At 36.5% G+C, this 26,143-nt stretch overlaps 1 protein-coding gene across 6 annotated transcripts in view; it reads left to right on the top strand.

The window, feature by feature from the left end:
* The window catches only part of LOC145245870 (ribonuclease P protein subunit p30-like), a 162,295-nt gene that overhangs the window by 2,712 nt on the left and 133,440 nt on the right, over nucleotides 1–26,143 (top strand). The gene's annotated exons all lie outside the window — the stretch shown is intronic.

The raw sequence follows: 26,143 nt of genomic DNA, 5'->3' as shown, positions 1-26,143 counted from the left end.
ATTAAATCGAACGTGCTATTTAATGTTTATTATTTATTTTACAGCCTCTAAGAAAACATTTTATTCAAATTTAGAGTAGAAATCGCTGTATTTTTAAGTGTTGAAAGTAAAATGTAACTTTAATCGAATGTTTTAATTGTTTGTGGCCATATTTTTATTTTTTTTCTTACACCGAAAAGTGGGTACACTGGGTAGAAATCGGAATTAAGGTCCCCCCCCCCCAAATGATTTCTGGTGAAATGGATTTGGCGATTACTTCTAAGCTTAGTTGTACTTAAAACCATGTTGCTGCTTGAGTAGATTGATAATCTTTTAAACCACCGCATTTCAGGTGAGAACATCATTGCGCAATTGTTTGTTTTAGTATTATCCGCTAAGAGAAACTGCAGGTTGTGCGTATGTTCAAACGAAAAAAAAAAAAAAAAATTCTGAATGCGGTAAGAAGCGAAAAAAAAATAGGGTCAATGTGCCCTGGTTGTTCCACTGAAGACTTGGAAAGGGTGTTATTTCGAAAGCCGTTCTTAACATGGGAATGATGGTGTTTATTTTGAAAGGCATTTTGGGTTTGTATTACTGTACACATAGATTCGAAAAAGTTGTCAAAAAACAAATATAACAAATAAATGTTATCAAAGGCAAGATAAGTTACTTTTCTACCAAACTGGATATATTTTTCGTGTTTTTATTCAATGTAACATGTTTATTCAGCTCGGAAACCATACAGTGTTTACCGATGTATTGGAAAATTCAAGATGGTGTCTGACTCCCTCTTTAACACGGTAAGTGTGGGAAAAGGTGTTATAAATAAAAACTGGATAAAATACTGTTAAAAACTCGCACAATATATGTTACCGTGACATGGGTTGACATATATATCTTGAATTTTGCAATACATCGGTAAACAGTGCATTATTGTTTTTCGAGCTGAATAAACATGTTACATTGAATAAAAACAAGAAAAATATATCCAGTTTGGTAGAAAAGTAACTTATCTTGCCTTTGATAACATTTATTTGTTTTTTACAACTTTTTCGAATCTGTGTACATTAATACAAACCCGGCATTTTATTTTCAACCTCATGTTAAAAACGGCGGTTAACACATACGGATATGGTCCCGACGTCCCGAGTTCGGGAAGACGCCGTCTGACGTAAGCGGTGTCGGGGCAGAAAATTACCCTAACCCTAAAACCCCTTCAGCATGGATTTGACACGTATTTATTTGAACTGTTTATTTTGTTAAATTCCAATTATTTGAACTTTGTTTTGGGATAACAACTCGGAACTTTATTGAAGGGGTAATTTTCTGCTTCGACACCGCTTACGTCAGACGGCTTCTCCCCGAACTCAGAACGCGTCGGGACCATATCCGTAAATGTTAACCCTTTATTTAAAAAAAAAAAAATTTCTTTTCTTTTTTTTTTTTTTTCTTTTTAGGTGGGGGGGGGGCTCTAATAGTTTGCGCATGCGCCATGAACAACGTTTCATTAACGAACATGCCGGACAATTCGAAATACTAGAAACTTAGGGTTTGCTTTGCAATCCACAGAGGTACGAAAAAGTGGTCAAAAAAACAAATAGATAATAAAGTGCACTTATTGACCCGTGCTATTTTCAAATTAAAGCTTTACGATGTTTTTGTTTTTTGTTAAATTAAGTGAAAGTACAGAATAGTTACTAAACACCCTCCTCTTTCCATATTAAGAACGGCTTTCTAAATGACGTTATTTAAGCACAGTTCAATAAGTGCACCAGTACTCAAATGTTATCAAAGGCAAGATAAGTTACTCTTCTACCTATCTGGGAAGGTTTTTAGTGGTTTTACTCATTTTAAAATGTTTACGCGGTTCAAAAGTTTTTATCAGTAAGTATAAATAAGAAAAATGGTGGTGACTGGTGAGCTGATCCCTAGATATGTGAAGCGTGAAAAATGATCAAAACTAAAAACAATATACTAAATACTGTTAGAAATCCATCCAATATATGTCACAGTAACAAAGCAAAATTTATCAAGATAAATACTTTCTAGATTCACATCTGGCATCAATTGAAATGAATGGCTCTCGTCTTCAGGAGGCCTCAAGTTTTGACAAGCTTCTGGGCTTGACCATTACTCCTGATCTTAAATGGAACACGTACATCAAATCTGTTGCCAAGGCCGCTGGAAAAATAGTGGGATCTTTCTATCAATCCGGTAGATATCTCACTGCTGATGCTATTCTCTATCTATATAAGAGCCAGGTACGTCCAAGGATGGAATACTGTTGCCACATCTGGGCAGCAGCTGCTAGAAAGGACTTGTCCTGCCTTGATAGGGTTCAAAATATACTTCGTAGCCTCGTAGGAGATGTCCTTTTCTCTTCCTTGCAACCTCTTTCTCACAGAAGAGATGTTGCAAGTTTGTCTGATGTATCATTATTTTCATGGAAAGTGTTTGACTGAGCTTCAATCTATGGTCCCCCTCGCCAAACTTTCACAAGAAACACTCGTCTAGCTGTACACACTATCAATACTCCCCCCCACTCTTTATCTGTGCCTAAACCTAAACGTAGATTCCATGAACAAAGCTTTTTTTCTTAGAACTGCACGTCTGTGGAATTGTCTTCCGTTTTCCTTCTTTCCGGCTAACTACAATATGATTGTGTTCAAGTCTAACGTAAATAAGTTCTTGATGAGCCGTTCTATATAAGTTATCAAATTTACCAAATTTTCATTACTAATGATTACTATGTTGTCCAATTTCTACTGTACACTCTTTAACCCTTATCCTTGAGTGGCCTCTTGGCCTTGATAAGTGGTGATGCCTATATAAAAAAAAAAAAAAAAAAAATCATAATATCTCCTATTTACGAAATGTGGTCGTGCCTATCTTTTATTTCAGTGACTTTTGTTACAAAATTCACGCTGTGATTTTCTCTATGGCGTGATGTTTGACCTTGAAAACCACATGTTTCTGTTCGTTTAATCACCTGCTTTTTTTAAACGTTTAATTTCACCCACTCTCAATTCTCTGCCCGCTTAGCGTCACGATAACGTGTCCCTTTTTTTTTTTCTGCCTTTGCCTCAAGGCTTTGGGTTCGAGCCTATCTCCTTACCAAAACATTTTTCTTTTCTTTTACACCTACAAACACCCGGACAACGCTGGACACCCCCGCTAGTCTATAAATATAAAAGCAAAAATGTGTGTATGTGTGTGCACTTTTTCTGTATGTCCGCACAAGGCTTTTTCAGGGGAGCGCTCGGTCGGCTCACTCATTCTTAACTTTTTATATGCTGTCTAGATGATAATTATTTTTACAATTGTAGCCATCCGTATTATAAGATTTGTGTGACGTCACTTCCGAGGTAAACAAAGGAGTGCGGAGCGTCAGGATAACCCACTTATTTCATCTGCTGGTGTTGATTGAAGAATAACAGGTAACATTTGTCTGAAATCTCCTGCAAGCAATATTACTGCATTCCTAAATGGTCTGACATTGCCAAGCAAATCTTGCAAGGATCGACCAAGAGCCTCAAGTGATTTTTTGCGTACCATTGTGCATTCATCCTAAACGATAAGTTTGCATTTCTGCAATATTTTTCCCCATATTGGATGTTTTGGAGATGTCGAACATGAGATTTTTTAAAAATTGAATGTTTCAAAGTAGAATAAATAATTCTTCTACTTGGCAGCAAGGTTGCAGGTATTCCTCATGCAGCAAGAGCTAAGGCTATATCATTTTGTTACCGAATGGCTGCCAAATCAATTTAATTAGAAAGGTTTTACCAGTTACTTCTGGTGCTGTTCAAGGTAGCAGTAATTTCCAAATAACTTCTATTCTCACAGTCAGTAAATTAGGTGACTAAAATAGGATTTATCCATATTTTGACAATGCCTTATTCACTGTAATTAATTTAGGAGACTAAAATAGGATGAGGGATTAGAGATGGACAGATGGAGGAAGATATAGATAGAAAAGAAAGTGAGAGGAAAATAGAGAAGGAGATAGACAGAGATAAAGGGAGTTAGAAACAGAGGGCAAGACAGGAAAGGAGAGAGAGATAGAGGGTGTTAGAGAAAGGGGCTCACAGAGAGATGGAGAGGGTGAGATAGAGAGAAAGATAGATTGAGATGGATAGAGAGAGATATTAAGAGAGGAGCCTCAAGTGAAACAGAAGGTGAACTACACTTCACCGTTTTTTTCCTCGTTCCGTAGAGAAGAAATCTTTCAAGACTGAGGCAATTTTAATTTTTTATTACTATCCAGAGTACCCTTTTTTTTTTTTTTTTTTTCGGGAGCTAGATTTTCCACACATTAGAAGAAACCGACAGGGTTATCTGTATTTTCACCTAACAAATTAATCAAAGAAAAAGATATTGTAAAATTGGAATTTAGTGTGAAAATATTATTTTTAAAAAATAACACGATAGCATGTGCCACTTTAGGTACTTCTTGGGCGTTAAGTTCCATGGCGACCAGCATAATTATTTAATGGTTGCTCCCTTATCCCCCCCCCATTCAAGACTAATGCGTGCGCATGTAACATTTCGTTGGCTTAGTAACTAAACGATTTATTGATAATTTCGTAACCCTTAAACGCATGTCGGAAGATTTAAATTGGTTCACTATTGTTGTAATGAAAAAGTTTCATTGAACACAAAACCAAAAACCCATATTAATGATAAATGATTTATTATTCTATTCATTGAAATTTACTCATTTTTAAATAAAAAAAAAAAGTCAAAAAAAAGTTAATAAAAAAAAAAAATAGCTGCTTATGTGCGCATGTAAAAATGTTCGTAAAAGTGAGAAATTTTAATCATTTAAAACTTATAATCACTCCCAACCTCATCTTAAGAACAGCTTCCGGAATAAACACCATTTTTGGAGGGGGGAGGGGGAAAAAATATTTGCAAATTTTAACTGATATTTGTTGTCAGCATACCCACCCGAAAATACTATTAAAAAAAAAAAAATTTAAAAAAGGAGGGGTTCAGAGAAGTAGATTTATTTATCAATAAAAGTCATTTAAAAAAGAAAATTGTGGAGGTGGACCTACATGTAAATATTTACCCAATCATGTAAATTAAAAATGTCTGTAAAAGTGAGAAATTATCAATACATGGTTTAGTTATTTTATTTATTTTTTTTTTTTTAATATTCATGAAGAGTTAAGCCAACGTAAGTAAATACATGAATTACAAATGTTTGTAAAAGTGAGAAATTATTAATAAATGTTTAACTTTTTTTCTTTTAATATTCATAAAGAGTAAAACTTTTCCAATATTCATGAAGAGTTAAGCCAACGTAAATAAATAAATGTTTGTAAAAGTGACAAATTCAGGGTTAGTTTCTTTTTTTTTTTTTCATGAAAAGAGTTAAGCCAACGTAAATGTTTGAAAGTGCGAAAGGCAACGTAAGTCTGTTGCCAAGGTCGCTGGAAAGATGGTGGGATCCTTCTACCGCTCCAGAAGATATCTCACTACTGATGCAATTCTCTATCTATATAAAAGCCAAGTACGTCCAAGGATGGAATACTGTTGCCATATCTGGGCAGGAGCTGCTAAAAACAGCCTATCCTGCCTTGACAGAGTACAAAATAGACTTCGTGGCTTAGTGGGGGATGCCCTTTTCTCTATCCTGCAACCTCTCTCCCACAGAAGAGACGTTGCGAGCCTATCCTTGTTTTATCGTTATTTCCATGGCAGGTGCTCGTCTGAACTCCAATCTCTGGTCCCCCCTCGCCAATCTTTCACGAAAAACACCTGTCTAGCTATTTCCCCCACTCTATATCTGTGCCTAAATCAAAACGCGGATTCCATGAACAAAGCTTCTTTCTTAGAACTGCACGCCTGTGGAACTATGTTCCGTCTGCCTGCTTCCCTCCGGACTACAACTTGGATGTCTTCAAGTCCAATGTTAACAAATTCCTAATGAACCGCCCCCTTAATTAAACACTTCATCAAATCTCCACACTAACGTAATGTACTTGCAATAACCCTTATCCCTGAGTGGCTTCCAGGCCTTGATAAGTGGTGATCACTGTGTAAAAAAAAAAAAAAGTAAATGATGTTACTCGCGCATGCGTTAGCCTTGACTGGGGGGGGGGTAAGGGAGCGACCATTAAATAATTCTGCTGGTCGCCATGGAACTCAACACCCAAGGAGAACCCCACTTTATTTTAAATATTTATTTTCCAAAGGACTGTTTGAATGAATCAATGGTGCTTCTCCACTTTATTGCCGAAATTGGAGGCGCCATTTTTTTTTTTTTTTTTTCACTCACTTGCTATCCAAATCTAGGGGAGACATCATTATATGGCCGAAAGATTGCTTCTGGAAAGGGAAAGAATAAATTTACCAAAATTAACATTTATTACTTCCGGAAACGTTAAATTAAACTAAAATTATCATTTATTACTTCCAGAAACTTGGTAAACCCATATTACTAGAGAAAATGAATCTTGACAATTCAAAAGAATGTTTAAAATTATTTGTTCGAAAAACACAAAAAATTAAACTTCTGGAAAGAACTATGAAAAAAAGTAAATAAAGTGAAAAAGAACATATCCATAATTGTTTAATTGGAAATGTTTCGATTTAATTAATGAGAATGGGAAAGTTTTTCATGGAACATTTTTTTTTTTTTTTTATTAAAAACAGAAAATTGAAATGACATATTCATAATAGTTTAAACTGGGCGAGCGCCATTTGAAAACCAAACCAAAACATTTATTAGTTTGTTTTTTTTTTTTTGTTTATTTCGTTTTTTTTTTTTGTTTTGTTTTTTTTTAATTAAAGCAACTTTGAAAGGCCAACAACAAATTAATTTAAATGATTGTTTTTTGGGGTTTTTTTTAACGGAGAAGTGTTTTTTTTTTTTTTTTTTTTTTTTTTTTTTTTTTTACTGGGAATCGAAATATAATTGAAAAAACATTGATTGAAAAGTTTGCGTGAAAAAATAAATTTAAGAAAACAATTTTGAAATGAAAGCAACATTGAACTTTTATAAAATAGTTGTTTTTTGGTTTTTTGAACAAATAATTTTAAACATTATTTTGAATTGTCAAGATTTTTTTGTTAAATAAATTTCAAGCAATTTTTGCAATAATAGCAACTTCGTTAATTTTACGACTCACCCCAGCATATTATAAACACCCTAACCTCTCCATGTTAAAACAGCTTTCAGCTTTCAGTATGAACACCCCCAACCTCCCCATGTTAAGAACGGCTTTCGAGGTTGTCACGACCCGGTTAATGGATGACCGAATTGATTGGCAATCAGATCGAGACACAAAAATTTATTTTATTTTATATCCAATATCTCATAATTATCTTCGGTTAATCGTCGGATGTCGGATCAACCAGCGAAACATTATTAAGGGGAATGGAACAACAGAGCAATGAATGACGAAACAAACACTCAAAGTTTAAAATTCAAGGAAGACTTTTATATATAAAAAGGAAGAAAAAGCTCCGATAAAAAGAATGAGTGAGATAGACATATTTTTGGGGATGTTTGCCAGATGTATGTGACATGCAATTACAGTACAATATGTATAAAAGTTTGTGGATAAGAAAAGATATTGGCATGAGATAGGCCAAACTTAGCTGTTTTGTCCGTTAGGGTAAACACGGATCATAAGTTCGCAAACACAATATCCAAGAAAAAAGTTGAGATGGCGAAAGTCTATCTCTTCCTCGAATCTTAGTTCCAAAGAAGAATATATGTGAGTTCAATCGACAATACGATTGTATTTGAATAATAATCCGCAATTCAATTGATTCCAATCTCAATCTTCGATGGGGTTCGATTCTCGGAGATAATGTTTGTACACCGGGCTGTATCGCTTCTTTTCGCCAACTGTTTATTTCTTATTTTCAAATCCCTCGTGGTCCGCTTTTTCCGCCACAAATGTTCGCTGTCTGGTTGCCATGATGACATATTTCCGCTCGTTACAGCGATATTCACACCCAACCTCTGTCCCACTTCCCTCAGCCAAGTGACTGCCACGCCACATCATTTACAGAGAGAGGGGGTTATCTGGTTGATTAGGTCTTAGTAAGAGAGAGAGATAGCGAGATATATAGAGAGAGTAAGTAGAGATTGAATGTTCGCTTTGCTCTGACGTCACAAGGTTTGTAGAAGGGCGTGTTTAATTTGAAAGCTGTTTTTAACATGGGGAGGTTAGGCATGTCATAAAAATGAAACAGTTTAGAAAAATTTAAAACAAACTTTTTATATAAACAATGCCGTGAAAGAAACTAAACAATTATAACGTAATGTTTCATGAGTGAAAAGCCTTAAGATATTTACTAATTTTAAAAATTAGTAAGATACATAAATGAATTTAAATTTAAAAAATATGGGATGTTTTTTTTTTTTTTGTGCTAATGCAGAGAGTGATCCACGCCATTTTTTAAAATCATATTTCCACGTTTATTTAAAGTTTTTTTTTTTTTTTTTTTTTTTTTTTTTTTTCAATTGTTAGGTTAAAGTACAGAATAGGTACAAAACACCCTCCATGTTAAGAATGGGTTTTTAAATAATAACGCTATTATTTCAGCACGGATCACTCTCTGCATGAGTTTTTTTTTTTTTTTTTTTTACTTCTCTTGTAATTCGAGAGTAGTTGAAACGGAAGTTACCGGAAATAAAACTGGGCAGTTTCGCAGAAATGACTTACGAAATATATTTATATTTTAATTAATCTATCTATATATATAAAAGCAAAAATGTATGTATGTATGTACGCTTTTCCTCGATGTCCACAAAAGGCTTCTTTCAGAGAAGCGCTCGCTCGGTTCACAACTTAAAACTTCTTATATCATCTATAAATTGTAATATCTCAGTTAACCACGGAGCTCGCCTGTCTATTTAATTTTATTGACGTTCAAACGTTAATTATTCGACATTTCCCGCATCAGCACGCGTTACATTCGGTTTTCGGTATAAAAAAAAGCGAAACTCGACTCTAATCACTGGCCGAAAGCCAGTGGTCTCTAGAGAGCTAAGTAATGTTTGGTCAATGTCGACTTCGTCATATCAGACTGTAGCTTTCATTTCGAGACGAGACGCTCCCCCTAATAAACAGGGATCGGGTTTTTAAAAACAAACCGATTTATTGACCTCATTAAAAACTGTCCCGCACAAAATGCTAACTGCTGAATAGCTATCGCCGTCACATCAATCAAAAACGCGCACCTGTTTTTTTTTTGTTTTTTTTTTTCACACTTTACTATTTTCCAACTGCTCGTCATCAAGGCTTCGTTTTTTTTTGTTTTTTTTCACGGGCACCTGTTTTTTTTTGTTTTTCTTTTTCACATTTCGGGGTTTTTTCACACACACCTATAAACACCCGGGAAATGCTGGGTACCCCTCACTAGTATATATATATATATATATATATATATATAAAAGCGAAAATGTGTATGTTTGTGTGTCTGCTAAAAACTTTCAATGGACACAGCGAAAATTCACAAACTCAGTATCATATTGAAGCCACATCCTTTGCTCAAAAAATTGGCCGAAACGTTCATTTTTTCACCCTGAAATCGACAATTTTCGACAGGGGGAGGGTCAACAAAAACGGTTCTCTCGTGACGACGACCGGTTCTATGCATGCGCCAGATGTCCTGACGTGATTTACTTTAAATAGTTGAAAAACTGACTAAATTTCATGTACATCACATTAGCTCAGTTGATTATTGCGTTGGTTCATTATCTAAACATTTTGGGTTCGAATCATGGTGTGAGATGTCTTTTTTCTTTTTTTAAATTTAAATATTGAACCAGTGTTATTTAAGCCATTTTTCATGTAACGTTCGTTTTTCTGGGTTTTTTTTTTTTTTTTTGCTTATTGACCCTCAACCATACGCCCAAAAACCGAGTACTCACCGATTTTTTTTTTTTTTTTTTTTTTTTTTTTTTTTTTTTCAATTTTAATATCGAAACAGGCTTATTAAAGCCATTTTTCACGTGTTCGTTTTTCTGTTTTCATCGTTCGTTTGCCTTAAGTTAGATTTTTTTGTGTTTCTTTTTTCGGTGTTTTGATTACCCCCTCACCCCTGCTTAAGTTTTAACCTTGTTTTCTTTTTTTACTTCGCTTATAACAAACAAACCTGGTCATGGACGTCATCGTAACGCTCAACAATTTCCGTGCACGTACCTGTCAATTTGGTTCTCATTTAAATAAATTCAAACATCTTTCAGTAACTCACTCTGGCTGGTCGATTTTATTTTCAAAATTCGTCTCAGGGCTTCGGGTTTGATCCTACACCCCCTCCCCCCCGTTTCTTTTTTATTTAACAGCATACACCTACAAACACCCGGGCAACGCCAGGTACCCCCGCTAGTATTTTTATAATTAGAAATGTTAAATTATTTTAATAACATGCAAACATTCATTGACTTTACAGATAGATTTTCTGAAAATTTCAATTAAATTGCTAATGTAGAAATATGGTTTTATCGATGTTGAACAAACCAAGAATTACATTTTTATATATATATATAGATTATACAGGGTGGGCCAAAATAAGGGTCCTATCTTTAAATTTGAATAACTTCCACAAAATAAAAGTTAAACTCACCAAACTTTGTGTGTGTAGACTGACCCTTCCGAGATTTTTTTGAAATAAACAAAACAAATTTTGGCCGAAAAACACTTAATACTTACATGAATTTATGAATTTTTAAAAATAGGACCCTCATTTTGGCCCACCCTGTATATATATTATATATATTATATTGCGAAGAATTTTAATCCCAAATTAGTAAAATGAATTTGTCCCTTTATTAGGGCTTTATGTTGTGAGTGAAACAATCACATTTGCGAGTGATGTTTTTCTTTTTCCAAGAGGCAACTGGAAAGTAGGTGACAACTTCCCCACCAGCCCGTGCACTGCCCCCTTTAAAAAAACAAATGAATCAAAACAACTTCTTTCAATCAAAATAGCAATGAGTGCCCATGCAACCGAAAAAAAAAAATTAGCCGTAGTAGGCAAGCTTGAACCTGGAATACAACAGAGGGAAAAATGTTACTGGTAAACACTTTTGTCCACCGGATCACGACTTATGACGTCATGACCCTTCAAACTAACGTTTTTAAACATGCCTTCAGTTTGCTACATGTGTGTGACTCGCGAAAATGGTGTCGCGAAAAGTGACTCCCCCTCTTGCATAAAATGGTCCAGTTGACCACCACAGAATTAATCCTTTTTCTAATTTTCAGATATTATGCATCCAAGGGATCACTTTCAGATAGTATAGGTTTCGACCCGGTCCGATGTGGCTGACAAGTGTTTAGTGAACATACAAACACACAAACAAACTGACGGTTGAGATTTATATAATAGACTAGCATGGATACCCAGTGTTGCCTAGGTGGACATAAAGTTCGGTTTGGGCACAGCTGCTATACTAAGGATACTGAGCACTTTCATCGCTACTCCCTCTTGACAATTTCAAAAATATAAGAACGGAATCGCCCACAAAAAGAACAACAACCTTCCCACCAGAAAAGAAGTAGTTATTCTTCAGATATTGAACACTTTTTATTGCTTGAACCCCCCCCCCCCCATTCTAAAAAATAAATCAATCAAAACAACTTTTCTTTCAATCAAAATAGCAGTGAGTGCCCAAAAAAAAAAAAGCCGTGGCAGCCGGGTTCGAACTTTAAATGTGAAAGAGGAAAAGAGAAAAAAGTTACTGGCAAGCATGCTTGTCATTACGGCCATGAGTGCTTATGTCACGACGCTGCAAAATAACATTTTTAACCATATTTTCAATTTGATACGCATGTGTGACTTGTGAAAAACACAACGCGAAAACTAACCCCCTCCAAAAAATTGTCCAGTTAGCCACCACAGAATTAGTTTTTTTTTGTTTTTTTTTTCTGATTTTTCACATATTATGCATCTGATGGATTGCTCTTTCAGATGGTACAGGTTTCAACTCGGTCCAATGTGTCTGACAAGTTTTTGGTGGACATACGAACACATACACACAAAAAACGGCATTTGAGATTTATATAATAGACTAGCGGGGCATTGCCCGGGTGTATGTAGGTGTGTGTTGGGGGGAGGTAGATAAAAAAGAAAAAAAAAAGTTTTGGTAGGAAGTTAAGCTTGAAAACAAATATTAAGAAAACGAACAATAAAAAAACAACGAAAAAAAGTTTTTTGTGTGTTTGGGAGGGGGGGGGTTTAAATCCAAACCCTATATTAAACTTCATTTAAAACATCGGAAAAACAAAAAAAACAGCGAACTTGATGTAAAAAGAAGAAAAAATAAAATTAAAATTTTGGTAGTTAGGTAGGATCGAACCCGGAACATTGAGGTGAAAAACTTGGTAAGTTACCCGCTCGCGCACGAAAGGAAAGTAACGGAAAAAAATTTTAATTTAACGTTCATAAATGGCAGGTGCGCGGCGAATCTAATTAGGTCAAAGATAATGAAATTCCACACTTAATTTTAACTGCGGGATAGTTCTTTTGGGTTTATTTTTTACCCAACTTTGTCTGATTTTGTTTCCCCAACATATTAGGGAAAACCAGCTTTCCCTTTATTAGGGAAGTGTTCAAATGAAAGCAACCGTCTGATATGACGGTAAAACCGACATTGACCAAACGTCCATTTGCTTTCATACAAAAAAGCCAAATCAACACGAGAGGGGCCGAAATAGCAAGAATTGTGTAAAAGTCGACATAAATAAATCTAGACACGACACACATTCGCAAATCCTAGATATTATTATTTAGGAGGTATATAAACACTTCTAAGCGATAGTAACCCCCCCCCCAGAAACCCCGGCGAAAAAAGCCTTTCTTGGATATGCAAAAACTCTCACGCATGTTGTGCCTTTTATATATAGAAGATTAATGTCTAATAACTATTGTTAAAATTTTGGGCCTTTTGGCTAGGAACAAAGTGTGGTATCTGTTCTGATACACTTCACCTTTTCTATTCTCTATCAGCGGAGGAGAAATCGTTCATGACTGATACAATTTTTTTGTTCCTATCCAAAATGCCACTTTTTGGGGAGCTGGATTTTTCCCTCGTTAAAAACTGGCCTTTTCCCTTATTAAAAACCAGCCTTGTATCTAACTTGGCCCTCATGGGCCTATTGTTAAAATTTCACACAAATCCGAGGTATCTGAATTTTCACTAATGGCTTCCACTTCCCCATTCACCTTCTTTGCATTAGTTTATATCACACACACCCATATACCCAGCAGCGTTGTTTCAAAATTCATAATAGTTTATCTTGTACAGCAAAATATATGTACACATACCTTTTATATACAGGCCCGCTCCCACACACGGACACAATTTTAAAATTTACAAAACTGCATATTTTACTCACATTTTTGCCTGGAGTGTATGTTTCAAAATTCATGATTCGTTCATTAGTTCTATTTATTTAATATTTATTTTTTTTTTGTACAAGGGAGTCACTACTTATTAAGGCAGAAGGCCATTCGAGGATACGAATTAATGAATGTGAAGTGATAGTGTAGTGATCGTTAATGGTGTAAATTGGGCAGAATTTGGATTATTTAAAGGGACAGCTCAACAAGAAATTGTTTACATTGGACTTGAAGGCTACCACGTAATCAGCCAGGAAGAATGCCAGTGAGACAGTGTTCTACAGATGGGCAGTTCTAGGAAAAAAGTTTGTTCATGGGATCTACGTTTAGATCACGGTACAGAGTTGGGGAAATTGTTTACAGTGGTTGTAGCTAGTCAAGTGTTTTTTTTTTTTTTTTTTGTTAAAGTTTGGTAAGGGGGACCATAGATTGGAGCTCAGACAGGCACTTGCCATAAAAATAACCATAGCACAGAGACAAGTTTGCAACATCTCTTTTGGGGGGGGGGAACGTTGCAGGGAAAAGAATAGGGCATCACCTACTGGATTTCAAAGCCGTTAAGAGATTATTTTGTCACCACTTATAAAGGTTAAGAGCAATTCAAGTATAAGAGTTCATGAGACTGAAATAACTGTCAGTTGGAAGATTAGGGAAACTATGGGGACATTGACATTAATCAATGGTATGAACTTATTACTTATATCTACTAGCATTGAATTTGAAGATGACCAAATATTATCAGCAAAGAGGCAGTCTTGCAGCAATGTTCCACAAATAAGATGCCTTTGCAAAGCTCTATGGAAACTCCACCTGGTGCTAGACACATGGTGGGAGCTAAACGTGTTCCTGCTACGAATGTTTTAGAAGAAAGTTCCAAACATTTGAACTTGGTTGAGCACCTTCCATGGTAATAGAGCAGAGAGACTAGCGATGTCTCCTCTTCTCTGAGGAAGGGGTTTCAGGGAAGAGAAAAGATCATTCACTAACGAATTTTGAAGTCGACAATTTACAATTTGTACTTTTTCAAGACAAGAAAGAGCACTTTATTGAGCTCCTCCAGACATGGCAGTAGTATGCCATCTTTGGACGTAAAGAAAAAGGATTGCATCAGGTGCCAAGTACTTTCTAGAGCAATGTAATGATCCAATTATTTTTCCAGTCACCTCAGCAACCGATTGGATATGTCTTCCAAGTTCCATTTTAAAATCAGGGGTGAACATCAGACTTAGCTCATCAAAATATGGGCTTTCTTCCAGGAGATTATTCATTTCTATTAGGGGCAAAAAAAGGGGCTGAACATTTGTGGTGAAAGGAGAGAAGCTTAAATGTAACTAACCATTTTTTTTTTTTTTTTTTTTTTTTTTTTGATTATTCAGATTACTGCTCTCATCTTGAGTGTTATTCTCAATGTTTCAGCTGATGTAACATCCAACCTTCTTCAGATGTATGTTGTCGAATTCAAGAATCTGCGCCCAATTTTGAACGGTGTCCTTTACTTAATCCACAGGGGTAACATACTCTCGTTCTGTCAGCCATGACTTGGTAGAACCAGAAGGACTCGTGATGTAACAGATAATTTACTAAGTAAATTCAGCTCTAATTTACACTCTTCTGGAGATTGAAGGTTCAATCTTCAGTGTGGGCAATATTAAGAATACAATTGTTATTTATTTAAGACTTCTACCTGGTCATGACTGGCGGAATGAAAGCAAGCTACACCCATGGATTGAATAAAGGATTTTGTTTAAAATTTTGTGCAGATTTCCTAGTTCAGCAGAAAGATTCCCAATTTCGACAAGATTGGAGGTTACATCGGTTGAATAGTAGTCCGAATAATACAAATCATCAATCCTCGTCTCAGAGATTCAGAAACAAAGAAAGTGCAGCCTCTTTTTCCACTTTGCATTAGTTTTGTTTGGGGTTTCTTTTCTTTTTTTTTTTTTTTTTTTTACTTACTAAGGAGTCACCACTTATCAAGGTCTGGAGGCCACTCGAGGATAAGGGTTACTGAGTGTACAGTGGTCAAAGGAAACAGTCATTAGGACTGGAAATTTGATAAATTGGATTACTTTAGAGGATGACTCATCAAGAATTTGTTCACGTTGAACTTGAAAGCCACCATATTGTAGTCAGCTGGAAAGCAGGAAAACAGAACAGTTACACAGATGTGCAGTTCTAAGAAAAAAGCTTTGTTCATGGAATCTGTTTAGGTTTAGGCAAGGATAAAGAGTGAGGGAAATTATTGATAGTGATTTTAGCTAAACGAGTGTTTTTCATGAAAGTCAGGCCAGGGGGAACCATAGATTGGAGCTCAGACGAGCACTTGCCATGAAAATAACAATAAAGCGGAGACAGGCTCGCAACGTCTCTTCTGTGAGAAAGTGGTTGCAGGGAAAAGAAAAGAGCATCCCCCACTTTGCTACGAAGTTTATTTTGAACTCGGTCAAGGCAGGATAAGCTGCGTCTAGCAGCTCCTGCCCGGATGTGGCAACAGTACTCCATCCTGGGACGTAGTTTGGTCTTATACCAATGGAGAATTGCATCAGCAGGTAGATATCTACATAATAGAACAATCCCACCATTTTTCCAGCAGCCTTGGCAATGGATTTGATGTATGTACTCCATCTCAGATCAGGAGTAAATGTCGGACCTAGCAGTTTCTCAGGATGTGGAGGTTCCCCAAGACAAGAGCCATTTATTTCAATTGATGCCAGATGGGGATCAGAGCGTTAATGATATAAAGATAGAAACTTGCTCTTAGATGCATTAAAATTAACCGGCTATCTCTTTCCCCATTGTACTACGTGATCAAGATCAGAGGAGAGAGAATCAGAACTTTGTCATTTACAACATTTGAAGTGTTGCTATAGATGGTAGTGCCATCAGCATAAATGTCTACAAATGATCTTAGGGTGTGATTTGAGAGATCATTAATGTAGATCAGGAAGAGAGTTGGACCCAGGATTGACACCTGAGGGACTCCAGCATTAATACCATGGGCTTCTGGTTTTTGTCCGTCAACCATTACTGTTATGAATCTATCAGAGAAATGATTTAATAATTGAAAAGACATTTTCAGCTACAAGAATCCAAGTTTGCTCAGCTAGGCAAACTCTAGTCCTTGTACCAGAAAAATATTCAGTAAATAAAACGTTTAGTAAATCGTTATTTTTCTTGCATTTCCATACACCAAACATGGATATAAATATCACTAAAACATCCGCTGGGTCATAAGCTTCATTTCGGTACCTTACTTGCCTGGGTGGGTTGCCTTTAGGCTGAGATAAACCACGTCACACTCACAGACAGACGGACATTAGGAAAATTATAAGATACCGTAGCTGGAGATTTTTGGGAGTAGATCTTTATGCCATACCCTATCAAAAGCCTTTGATATATCAAGGGCAATTGCACTAGAAAGGAAGCCTCCATAGAGAGATTCGCTAATCCTATGAGATATAACTGTCAGCACATTTGCTGTAGATTTAGCAGAACGGAAACCATATTGCATGTCATTGAGGAAGTTGTATTTGCTGAAATGGTTGACTACTTCTCTATTTAACAGATTCTAGTAACTTAGTCATGACCTACAGGAGATTTATTGGTCTGTTTTGAGAGGGAGATGACCAATCACTTGAATTTTTAAATACGGGGCATATTGATGAGGTTTTCCAGGGTGTTGGGAAGCAATTCTTTTTTTTTTTTTTTTTTTTTTTTTTTTTTTTTAAGTAGGGAAGCTAGTTCTGGTTTAAGCTTTTTGAGCACTATAATAAGAATGCTGCCAGGGCCAGTTGCTTTACTGGAATTAAGGTTTTTAATTAGCTTGGCAACATCATGCACAGATATTTGTATGTCGTATAGCGTGTTTTCAGGAGGAAATATGGGGGGTTGGCAGCTCTGATCGCATAGGATTGAATTAGCTGTTAAGTTTTTGGAAAAGAGTTGGGCTTTTCTGATGCTGACGAGATTACCTTAAGTCTATTGATGATGGTTGGGATAGAGCACACACTTCTACTCAGGGCCCTGTTTGTTATTTGTTAAAATTGGTGGGAACCAAGCTATTGCTCAACTACTTTGGATTTGACAGACTCTCTTACATTCTTAATTACTCTTTTACAATTGTTCCTGGCGGTCCTGAAGGTGGCTTTAGTGTCAGTACACCTGTTATGTTGGAAACAATGGAAATAGTGATTTCTGTGTGCAATGGCAGCAGCACATTCTGGAGAGAACCACGGATGGTTATGGATTTTTGCTCGAATCTTTTGGAGGATATGAAGCAATCTATACCTACAATTAACCATTCCATTGGGTCTGATACTATGAAGGGCACATTCTTTTTAAACATGGAACGAAGAGGTAGATCACATAAATTTACTAAAGATATCCCAGTCAGCCATAGAGTATCGACTGTGTACAATGGAGAGGTATGTCGGAGGACTTATTACATTTTGTTTTTATCTTAAGAGACAACCCAGTAGTCAAAGAACGGAAGATGAACATAGCTCAGGTTAAGTTGTGACAAAAAGATCTAGGAGACTTGCATACTGATCATCAGTGTCGGGCACACGGTGGGTTCATAAACAATCTGAGTTAGGTCATAAGCAATGGAGAAATCATGACAGAACCTTCCCTCGTCATCTGTCTTGTTTGAGTGGGTTAATCATTCCACATTGTAGACATTGAAGTTTCCACATACGTGAATGTTAGCCGAAGGATGAGCAGACAGAATGTGGTCAATTTTTTCAAATATGCTTAAGATAGTAACACCAATGTTATGGGAACGATAGAGGGCAAATATAAATGCAGTGATGTAAGTGCAATCTGAAACCACATATAGAGCAATTTAGGATCTTCTCTGGAGATGTCCCTACTACATGGAAAGCCGTCTCTAATGTAGGCACACGTTCCATGCCCGTGTTGAACTTGGGTGTCAAATTTAGATGTTAAATTAGAATATGCTTTTATTACAAGCTCATCTAGGGAAATAGTCTGTCCAATGTCAGTTTCACTTAGGAATAATAGGTCTGGTTTGGTCTCCTGTAATTGGGTTTGAACCTCTGGAAGGTTGGAATATAGACCCCTGATGTTAGAGGAGACATTGTAGTTGGGGACGGAGGGGGGGGGGGCTGCATTGGAAATTGGAGTTCTGGGTTTAATCGTGTATACTTTCTGGAGACTTTTCATGATGGGGTTTTAGGATTTTCGGAATAGGTCGACAGACTTGGTTCGGTAAGGGCAGAGAGGGAAAGTAAGGAAGAAAAAGTGAATTTTTTTTTTTTTTTTGTCGACCATAAGGTAAAGTCGTAACAATTACCCACTAATATGGCATCAAGATGACCCATCAAAAGCATGGTCCAGAATCCATTCACCAAATGGCAATAAAACAGAAGAAATTCCAAGCATGTCCTTTTTTTTTTTTTTTTTTTTTCCCAGACAAGATGTGAGTTTACAAGAAAAGATGATTATCACAAAGACGGTTGATGGAATATCAAAATTGATGAAGACCGATAGATCATTAAGTCAAACAAGCTGAAAGAAAGGAAGCAGGGAATAGATCAGACAATTCTGAAAAACACCTGTTATAATAGTATTTATATAGGTCTGAAAAAAAAAAAAAGAATCAACAAGATATTGATCATTGTGTTTTGCAGTGCAGTCATAAACGTTGCAAGCCTATCCTTGTTTTATCGTTATTTCCATGGCAGGTGCTTGTCTGAACTCCAATCTCTGGTCCCCCCCTCGCCAATCTTTCACGAAAAACACCCGTCTAGCTGAATCCACTGTGAAAAATTTCCCCCACTCCTTATTTGTGCCTAAATCAAAATGGATTCCATGAACAAAGCTTCTTTCTTAGAACTGCACGCCTGTGGAACTCTGTTCCGTCTGCCTGCTTCCCACCTGACTACAACTTGGATGTCTTCAAGTCCAACGTTAACAAATTCCTAATGAACCGCCCCCTTAATTAAACACTTCATTAAATCTCCACACTAACGTACTGTACTTGCAATAACCCTTATCCCTGAGTGGCTTCCGGGCCTTGATAAGTGGTGACCACCGTGTAAAAAAAAAAAAAAAAAAAAAAAAAAAAAAACCTTCATGTCATCTGCATGGATGTCAACAAATAATCTCAGAAAGATTATTAATGAAGATCAGAAAATGTTGACTCCAGAATAGATCCTTGAACCATGCCAGTGTTGATTCTGTTTCAGAGCTCTACCAATCAACAACTACTTTTCTAAATCTATCTGAGGAAAAAGGATTCCTAAAAGGAGAAAGAAGAGGAGGAGATAGAAATAGGGAATACGGAAATACATATAAGTAAATAAAACAATAAAAATAATAAAAGTACTTTTAATTATTATTTACAATATTATTCTATTCCCTCATTCTCATTTCTAAATGTCATGATTTCGGTCCCGTGATTTCTGGAAAATCTACAACAGTGTAGTAAATAATGGGCAATCAACAATTCCCCCACTTACCAACAATCACGAGGTTGTTTGCTCAGCAACCGAGAAGGCTAACATGCTTGCCAGTCGGTTTGCCTCAAACTCCACACTAGACCCTTCTAACTACCCCCTCCCTGACTTGCCTTTGCGGACAGATGCCACACTAGACAATCTGAAAGTCACCCCTGCTCAGGTGCATGCTATCATAAAAAACCTTGACACTTCAAAAGCATGTGGACCCGATCTCATCCCGGCTGTGCTATTAAAAAAGTGCTTCGCCGAAGTAGCTCCAGTTCTCTCCAAACTCTACAACAAATGCCTTAATGAATCTTGCTTTTCAGACTGCTGGAAAACTGCTTCTGTGGTACCAGTTTTCAATAATTCTGGCGAAAGAACTGACCCATTAAATTATCGCCTCATTAGCCTCTTCCCACTTGTCGCCAAAATATTTGAGTCCATAATTAACCAAGCTCTAGTCAATCACCTTACAGATACTAAACTTCTGACTGACCAACAATATGGATTTAGGCAAGCCCGTTCCACAGCAGACATCCTAACTGTAATCTCTGAACATATATGCCATTCACTGGACAAAGTGGGGGAGGGTAGAGTGGTAGATCTAGATATATCTAAGGCTTTTGACAGGGTATGACGTGAGGTTTTCCTCAGGAAAATTAGATCATACAATATCACTGGAAGAATACTAACATAATTAAATCCTTCTTAGATAAGAGAAAAATCCAGGTTGTCCTCGGCGGTCGTACATCTAAACAATATGATATAAATGCGGGAGTACCTCAACGGTCTATCCTTGGATCTCTATTATTCATAAATGACCTCCCTGACAAAATTGCCTGTGAGATGGGTATATATGCTGATGACACCACACTCTATAACAGGCACGACAGGAAAACAAATACATACATATCTAAGGAAACGGCAGAAACACTAGAGGATGATCTGTAGTGGAAGGGGGACAAAAATGGATGGTCACATTCAATGCTGCCAAGACTAAACTTGTTTCCTTCAATAATTACAGGAAACCTTCTCTATCACCAATAGCAATGGCCAATGACTCTTTATCTGAAAGTACATCTTTTAACCTCCTTGGCCTAACGCTCATAGGAAATATGAGTTGGAACAATTACATTGAAAACATTGCCAGGACCGCTGCAAAGAAGGTAGTCTCTCTCCACCGTGCTAGAAAACTACTGACACCCGAAAGTATACTGTACCTCTATAAGGCCACCATTCGTCCATGTATGGAGTATTGTTGTCATATTTAGGCTGGTGCATCTGCTACTAGTCTCTCGCTCCTAGACAAGGTTCAAAAGAGTCGCCAATCTGATAGGTCCTGAACTGTCATCTAAGCCTCTGTCCCATCAACGAAATGTTGTATCCCTCTGCCTGTTCTACAAGTATTTTAATGGTGAATGCTCTGACGAACTGCAAGCACTTATGCCCCCACGATGTAAAAACCCTCAACAAACCCGACAGGCAGCTAAATCCCACTCCCACACAGTAGAGATCCCTAGATGTAAAAGAGCTTTCTACTCCTGTAGTTTCTTCCCCAGAACCGCTAGACTTTGGAATTCTATTCCAGGTCCCTGCTTCCCCAACTGTACTGACATGCAGAAGTTCAAGTGTAACATGAACCAACATCTTGCTGCCCAATTCCCTACATAGTACCCCAGTAGCTGTTGCCCCTGATAGTAGCTCCCAACACCAAAGAGGCTATGTGCCTTGTTTAGGGTGAAAATGTAATTTAAAAAAAAAATTTGGCCTTTTTCCTCTTCTGATGAGAAGCATTTAGCTTCGAAATGCCATGGCCTAAAGAGTTTTTCTTAATTTTCCTTTTAACTTTTCCTTCAAATAAATTAAAAAGTTTGATCCATGTTCAAGTAACCTACATCTAAAATTTCAAGTGTTTAGACCCAAAATTGATGGAGTTTGGTAGAGTTTTCAAAAGTTAAATCATTGAACTTTGACCCCTTGAAAGCCAAATTTCTGGCCGAAAACCAATTAAAAAGATTTTTCCAAATCTCAATACTCCTTATGTCAAATCTCGAGTCTCTAGACCGAAAATTAACAGTTATTTAGTAGGGAAATGTACACACACACACACACGCACACACACTTTCGCTTTTATAGATATGAGAGAGAGAGAGAGAGAAACCTCGTCTGTAAGTAATTGTCTCTAGCAAACTACACTGTCAATTTGGGTCTAGACTCGAAACTTGATTTGTATGGGATTTGAACTTGTGAAACAAATTCGATCTGGTTTTAGCCAATAAACTAACCCTAAATATAATAAACTGGATGAATGATTGGATTGGAGGTGGAACTCTAAACTTTGATCTGGTTCAAAATTTAATAAAAAAAAAAAAAAAATGGCGAAAGGTAACCAATGAAAAATGATCCATTAAAAAATCTTTTTTGTATTAGTTATAAAATTAGTAACTTAAGGGCCTACATCAACTTTACCTCATAAGATCTTTAAATATGAATGTATGCTTTTCTTTTAAAAATCTAAAATTACTTCTCCCTCTCCATTAGAAAATGATAATTTCAAAATATATGTTCAAAATATTGCTGATCAAATTCTTATAAAAAGTGATCACTGGCATGAAATAAGACGTGCAGGTTTGGGGTTTCTTTTGAAAGGTCATTACAAAAGATTGAGACGAATGAAACAGTCATGGAATAAAATAGGCCAAGCTTAAGGTGATCCTTAATAAATATCGCTAAGTTCGTGTCTCAACTCGTTCTGAAAGGAGAAAAGAATAAAGAAAAAGGTTTTTTCTGTGAAGGAGTAAATGTTTATGGGTTAAGAAAGGGGAAGTTTATGTATCACATCTTGTGGTGGGAGGGGGAATATGCTATAAAAATAAAGTTACCTTTATCTTATATTTTTGTTTTTATAACCTATACATATATCTATATATCTGAAAGTGTGTGTCTGTCTGTCTACATTTCCCCAACACAATAACTCTGCCAATTTTCAGTCTACAGACTCGAAATTTTATATACAGAGTATGGAGATTTGGGAAAATTTTTGTAATCCGTTTTCGGACAGAAATTTGGCTTTTAAGGGGTTAAAGTTCAATGATTTGACCTTTGAGAATTTTACCAAACTCCTCCGACAATTTTGGGTCTAAACAATTGAAATTTTAGATATAGGTTCCTTGGACAGGGATCTAACTTAATAACTTGATTTGAACCCAAAACAAATGTTAAGGGGTTATAATAGGGATCAAAGTTTTAAAAAAGATTTGACCTTTGCGGTCTCTATCAAATTACTCAGACAATTTCTGGTCTACACATTTGAAATTTTACATAAAGGGTATTCAGAGATAGGGCAAGCTTTTTAATCAGCTTGGGTTGAAAATTTGAGCTACCAATATATAAATGTATGTATGTGTGCATGTCTGCCTAAAACCTTCGACAGAGGCGACTGATTTTCACAAAATCAGTATCATTTTGAAGCTTGACCCTCCAGACAAATACCGAAAAATCGGCTAAATTGGCTAAAAACATTAATTTCTTCACCCTCAACTGGGCACTTTTCTACAGGGAGGGGTCGCTTTTTTCACCAATATTTTCGAAAGTCGTCCCCTCTTTTCGATTTTCTAGCCTTAATTTATACCTATATCACTTCCCGTTTGGTGGTTGATCGTAACAGCAAAGACATCACAATCACATTTTTTTCTCATTCTTTTCCTCCTTCGCGGTATGGGTTCGAGCCTGCCTTCCTACTACCACTTTTTTTTTTTCCTCAACACACACCTCCAAGTACCCGGGCAAAGCCGGGCTGAAATGCTAGTTTATCTAATAAAGAAAAGGCTATATGTCTGTCTGTCTCCATATTTTCAAACTCTATATCCTCCGAAACTTAGTCGCAGAATGGTAATAGGAGCCTGAAATGGTTGGATTTTTTACGGACCATTCTTTTATGGATCTTTAGCTGGGGTCAAAAATAGGTCAAAATTGAAAAACTTGTACATTTTGTACAATTATTTTAGTTTATTTTTAATTTTGGAGTTTTTAATCAGTTCATATGTCACCAGCTTTAAATGCTACAGTTTCGGTTTCGATTCTGGCTGATGGCCTCCAAATACTTCATTTTTTTTTTTTTTTTTTTTTTTTTTTTTTACTTTTGAACTCACAACTCTATAATAATATATACAAAATCTGGAAAAATTAAACTATCATACTTAAGCATATTTTACACCAGGGCAAAGCCGAGTGCCCTCCATCCGCTAGTCTCTCTCTCTTTCTCTCTCTCTCTCTCTCTATATATATATATATATATATATATATATATATATGTGTGTGTGTGTGTGACATTGTCAGTGTAAATGACACTGGATCTATGTCTATCAGAAGTGTAGTGTTTAAAATCGCTAATATTTGCATTTTATATTTTTTCAAGTGACCCCACCCGCCTATACACATAATTAAAGTATTCAACAATTTCTTTGCAAGATTCAGTTTCAAGACCATCTTTAGAAACTATATTTTTCATTTTTTTTTTTTTTTTTTTTTTTTTTCTAGGATGATCAATTCCCGAACTGCTTGTAGTCATATTCATGAGATGGATGCCTGTGGACACAATTATTTCCCTTCTCAACAAATGAAACTTCAAATTTGCTCGGAAATAATTGTTAGTAGACAATTACATCGAGATCCTTAATTTTTGTCAACTAAGTTCCAACCCCTGTCCCATCACTGCAATGTTGCATCCCTGTGCCTGTTTTACAAGTATTTTAATGGAATGTGTTCTGATGAACTCATTGTACTTGTGCCCTCTCAACATACATACCCCCAACAAACCTGCTTAGCAACTAAATCACCCCCTCCACTATTGAGGGCCCTAAATACCAAAAAGCCTTCTACTCTAATAATTTCTTCCCTCGAACAGCTGGACTTTGAAATTCCTTTCCTGCTACCTGCTTCTTTTACTGTACTGATATGCAGAAGTTTAAATGTAATGTAAACCAACATCTTGTTCATCTTCCCTAAGCATGGTTTCAAATAGTAGCCTGTTACATCCAACAAAAAGAAAAATTTTCATTTTTTTTTTCTTTTTTTTTTATAAACTTAAGTATCAGTTCCATTTTTCTTTTTAAAAGTTTGGTTTTTGGCGGTGCTTATATTTTCGGAGCAGATCGTTGCATTTGACCTGCTTGGTCTCATCATCGTCAAACCAAATATGATGAATGAGGCCTAGCAAGTCACACGCTTAAAAATTACAACTGCCCATCTAGACATGACAGCCAATTCCTTTGTCTTGTGTGCAATTTTCTTTGAATAATTTCATCATTTTTACAGTCTTATCACGTATGCCAGGTTTTTCAATTTTTATTTTGTTCTATCACCTGATATTTTTCCATGTATCATACTACCTTTTAGTGGTTCAAAGCCAGATCTGGGGGACATGTGTGGTGATGTCCGTTTAGAGAAAGGAATGTTTCTCCTTTTTTAGTTAGTTTGGTAAGATTCTTTTTCCTTGAACAGACTTTTAAGAACTTTTTCTATCTGTGAATGACAATGGGCTGTATACCTTAATTGCTTTTTCATGAGCTAGTTTAAGAAATGTGCACATTTGCTGTTGTCGGACTTGAATGTTTTTTGTTTTGTTCTGCTGCGTCGAGGTATGATTAGAATTTCGGTAATCAGGTTCTGATATTTATTTATTTATTTATTTTTTTTTTTTTACGATACTGCCAGTCGATGACGTTTGTGTGGGTAATTGTAAGAGATCCATGCTGATTCTCTCCTAAAATTATGTAGTACTGGGGGACCTCTTTAAAAGAAAAAAGAAATGGCATCCATAAAATCGTCAATAAAATTTAACAACCATGATAAAAGCACTTAAATATGCTAAATTGTCACTATGCGTTCTTTTCTTGACACTACGCTGAATTTTGCTCATTTGAAAACGTGATTGTTTAACTATGCTGAACCTGCTGGACTACTTCGTTTGGTCATACGTCGAGAACATCACCAACATGACCTCCCACAACATTAGAGCCAGCCTGATCGCCACCATTCGCTAAGCTCCGTCGGCGCTTGTAGAAAAGGCATGCTCCCAGTTCCAGACCCATATCAGATTTAGGTGAGGGGAGGAGGTGGGCAGTGAGAGAAGGGTACAAATTCATAGCACTCCTTCTGGAGCCAAACCTGGGTCTCTTTGGATTTGTGGGCAGATACAGAGTCCTGCTGCAACATGCAGGGTCTGCCAGCAGCCACCTGAATGAACCAGGGGATCAGCACATTCTTCAGCACATCCAGGTACATTTTCGTGTTGACTTTCAAGCCGACTTCAAAGATGTGAAGTGGCA

The sequence above is a fragment of the Euprymna scolopes genome, chromosome 23 (genome assembly GCF_053919585.1).
Source record: "Euprymna scolopes isolate OS-2025 chromosome 23, ASM5391958v1, whole genome shotgun sequence".
Lineage (NCBI taxonomy): Eukaryota > Metazoa > Mollusca > Cephalopoda > Sepiida > Sepiolidae > Euprymna > Euprymna scolopes.
Note: the sequence above shows the minus strand (reverse complement) of the source record. Positions and strands in the feature narration are given on the sequence as shown.